The 4,385-nt window shown below is 36.2% G+C and overlaps 1 non-coding gene across 1 annotated transcript; it reads left to right on the top strand.

The window, feature by feature from the left end:
• Positions 1-1,024: 1,024 nt before the first annotated feature.
• On the top strand, positions 1,025-1,131 carry LOC149496895 (small nucleolar RNA R71). Its single transcript, XR_016320691.1, has one exon. It is a non-coding gene; the product is annotated as a small nucleolar RNA R71 (small nucleolar RNA).
• Positions 1,132-4,385: the final 3,254 nt, after the last annotated feature.

The raw sequence follows: 4,385 nt of genomic DNA, 5'->3' as shown, positions 1-4,385 counted from the left end.
ATTTGGAGATGTTGGGAGAGTTTGGAGTTTAATTGGGAGTGTTTTGTATTCACATGTTTGGCGAGTTCAGTTTTTAAAGGGAAACTCTTGCAGTTTTTCTGTCGGACTCTTCCAAATCATTTTCAAAACAAAAAATTATTACTCGCTAAACTTGTGAATACTAAGTCACTTCTAATTCATAATCTGAATTTATGATTTATATGTTAAGTTGAGACGATGCCTCCGGCACCGAATGTGGCATCCGCTGTTGGGTCTCTCGGGACTGGGCAGCGGGTGTTACAGATTTCCCACTTCACATGAGGAAATAGCATTTGCAAGTTGCCATACTTGTACTTCCAAGTTATGTATGGATGACGAATGGTTTTTGAATAGCTTGTCAAACTTTGATTCTAACCATTTAAAACTATCATCTTGACTGCTCATTTTCTGGTTAATTCCATCCAAGAATTTATCAATTTTACTAGTCAACTGTTCTAGTCTATCTTGAGATTGACTAACTTGATTTCCCCCATCTTGTTTATCATGGTTTCTCCAAAAAGAATTAGGATAATTACAATTTTCAGCATTATAATTATTCGAGTACGGACCGTAAACCTGTCCTTGAACTTAATTCACTTGTTCCGCCATAACCGGATGCTTATAATTACATTCATTCGACATATGCCCATTTTGACCACAATTTTCACAAATAAGAGATGTTGATTTACTCACATTCAAGTTATCAATTTTATATGATAAAGCAGAAATTTGTGCTTGCATCATAGTTAAAGGATCTAATTCATGAACTTTTTTAACCGAATTCTTTGAAGAAGAAGTAGAAGATGACTCATTATTAACAGTGGAATGACTAACCTGAGCCCTTTCGGTTGGCCATATGCTATTATTATTAGCCATTTCCTCTATTAACTCAATTGCATCATTGGTAGTTTTCTTCATTAATGATCCTCCTGCCATAGCATCTATAGTTCCTCTTGTAGAAGGAGTAACCCCATTGTAGAAGGTTTGAATCAATATATTTTGGGGAAGGCCATGGTGTGGGCAAACTTGTTAAAGTTCTTTATAGCGATCCCATGCCTCATATAGGGATTCATTTTCATATTGGGTGAATGAGGTTATTTCTTTGATAAGCCTAGCTATTTTTGCTAGTGTGAAGTATTTAGATAGGAATGCTTGGGCTAGTTGTTTCCAAGTAGTGATAGAATTTGGTGGCAATGAATTTAACCAAGCTTTTGCCTTATCCTTCAAAGTGAAAGGAAATAGACATAGCTTAATAGCATCTACTGGTACTGAATTCATTTTAAATGTATCACATATATCAAGAAAACTGGCAATGTGAGAGTTAGGATCCTCATTCAATAATCCGTAAAATTGAACACTATTTTGGATCATTTGTAATAAAGCAGGTTTAATCTCAAACTGGTTAGCATTTACCGGTGGACGTACAACTCCTTTCTGTGAACCATTTAAACTTGGAGTAACGTAATCCATCAACCTTTGTGGTGGATTTCCCTCAGCCATAACTCTTGAATTTCTTCTCTTCTTTTTCTTTTTCTATTGTGAAAGAAACTATTCAATCTCAGGCTGATAATCCTCTAATTCACTATTCGAAGATCTGGTACTTGGCATATGAGGTAGGTAAGTTATGTGCTCCTGCAAAATTTTGAATCAAAAGTAAGTGGGTATCTTAAATAAAATAAGCTGTAAATAACATATAAGAATATTTTGTTAAATGACAGAACACTGTTCCCCGGCAACAGCGCTAAAAACTTATTGCATCTCTTTTGAGTTCCCACAAGTATATAGATCGCAACGTAGTAATAAAAAGATCGATCCCACGAGGAACGGGTTAAGTCCACTTTTACTACTTTATTCTTAATTTTATGATTACAGAAATTCAAATGTGAAATGATTTATCTATATTTCTAGTTATGTTAAATAATTCCATCAAGAACATCTTACAGAAGATGATTAACAATCACAAAAATTGGCATGATTATTTACCTTTTCCCTTGTGGGGATACAAAACCTCCATTAGGACAGTGATTGGGGCGACACCGTGTTCATTAGTGTGTGGGATGGAAGCAGTCCTTCCTATTGAAGTTCAGATTAGACCAACCAAAGTCATGCGAGAAAGTTAGTTGCCCGAAGCAGAATAGACTCAGGATTATCACAACCAGTTAAATGCAATCAACAAGAGAAGGCTATAAGCTTTGAATCAGATCCAGAGATACCAATAGAGAATCAAATACTCAATAAGAGAATCCAGGACTAAAAACGCGAAGAAGGGTGTCTTGTACTCAAGGAAATCAAATACTCAAGGAAATCAGAGAATCCAGGACTAAAAACTCAAAGAAGGGTGTCTTGTACTCAAGGAAATCAAATACTCAAGGAAATCAGAGCTCCTGTACAAGATCCTCGAGGTAAATTTAGGCCAAATTGGGCAGGCCCTTACATATTAAAGAAGATCCTCTCTGGAGGTGGTATCATCCTGTTAGATATCGATAGGAACAAATTTACCAATCTATACAATTTGGATCAACTGAAGAGATCTTTGTATGAATGGATCCAGGCATTAGTACCAGAACTATTGTCCCCTTTTATGTCACTGTTATACAGAACTATGGTGACCTGACTCCCGAAAATATATTTCAAAAAAATACGGGATACGTAGGCATCCCAGCCTATGGGTGCAACCACAATAATAATAAAAATATATTTTTCTCTTTTCTTATGAAAATTCTAGATTTTTTATGCCAACTAAAAAAAATCAAATCAAAGTTTGAATTGAGAACTCGCAACGGGTGGTTTAGGCAAAAAACAAAATAAGCTAAGTTGAAAAGTTGTAAGGGCAAGCGGCTTAGGAAAATCAGAAAAGCCTACTAAGTCGAAAACCCGCAAAGGCGGCTTAGGCAAAAGTTAGGGTAGCCTGTTAGATAAAAAACCCACAAGGGCAGTTTAGGCAAAAGTTAAAGCTGAAAAGCGATAATCTTATGAAGGTTAAAACTGAATTTCCGTTTCAAATCAAAGGTGTCAACACGATTCCCTTTTTACATATCGCAAATCAGTACAAGTTATGTAAAAAGCAAATCACAAAAGGCCCTATCTTCTAAGCGTCTATCCCTGTCATTTATCTCTGTCTGTGTCAGTCATTTATGTCCATTATCAAGAATGTCAAAACATCGAAAGTGTCAGCTAAACCCTCTATATATCATAGGTCAATGTCTTATCTCAAGGCACTTACAAAAATACGGGCTAAGTCAAAATTAAAAAACAAAAATCCTACCCCATTAAGATAAGGTCAACATGCACCAAAGGACTAGGTATCTCATCGATGCTGCTTTGGATGAATGTCTCTCGAGTCATCGGAATCCTTGGGATCAGCCCGACGGGTAGAGTCTAGGGTCGTCTTGGTCGTTGCCTCGATCTGTTATCAATCTCTCGAGTAAGAGTCTAGGGTCTTCCGGTTGCCATGCTCGACAATCCACCAAGCCTCATAAGCAGTAGTCCTACCGCCAACAACTCTAGCCTTTACTACATGAGCCCCTCTAGACCAGCTACCCAATGTAGCCATAGTAACTCTAGGAGAAATCCATGTATCCTGGAAAAGAGCTCTCGCAGGTGTTAACCCCTGAATGTGTCCTATCTGCCTCATCAACCTAGAACCCGGATAAAAAGTAATGTGGTCCATGCCAAGCAAATAAGCCATCTAGAACCCAGCTAACCGGACCAGAAACCTCCTGATATAATACCAATCACACCTCAATAGGATCTGATCTTACTTTAGAGCCAACAACCACTGTAGCCACTCGTCCTCAGAACCAAGTCTCACCACGACTCGCCTTGATCGATACTGCGATGGCTCCTGTTGGCTCAAGGGTCAATTTTATCTTGAGATTTTGATGATTATACAGAACAAATAAATTTAATATTCTTGTATGTGCTAATATTATTTTATGCAGAAATTATTATTGAAAATTATTAAAGAAATGAAGTTCCTACATCCCAAAATTTTTATTTGAAGACCATGAAGATTAATGAAGATATTTTCTATTGGTTAGTATTATAATAAGTCTTAGGAAATTATTGTAGGATAGAGAGTAAATGATATTATAAGCACAAATCTATTTTATATCTCTCAAAATTGTTTTGAAATGTTTTTGAATAAATTTATTAAGAGGATATAGCCAAAATCTTTACTCTTCAAGTTTTTCCATCTAAAATATCTTTGGAGTAAATATTCTTGGTTGCTATTAAATGAAATTCTGCAAAAAGCATTTTCTGATCTAAAAAGCAGTTTCTGATTTAATACAGCTGTCTGTTTCTGATACAGCTGGCTGTTTCTGATATAAATGTTACATTGTTTTCTAAACTGAACCTTTCATCTC

This window comes from Jatropha curcas, chromosome 4 (assembly GCF_041381405.1).
Source record: "Jatropha curcas cultivar XTBG-Jc1 chromosome 4, XTBG_Jcur_1.0, whole genome shotgun sequence".
In the NCBI taxonomy this organism is placed as follows: Eukaryota; Viridiplantae; Streptophyta; class Magnoliopsida; order Malpighiales; family Euphorbiaceae; genus Jatropha; species Jatropha curcas.
The sequence above is the reverse complement of the archived record's forward strand: the minus strand, read 5'-3'. Positions and strand labels throughout refer to the sequence as shown.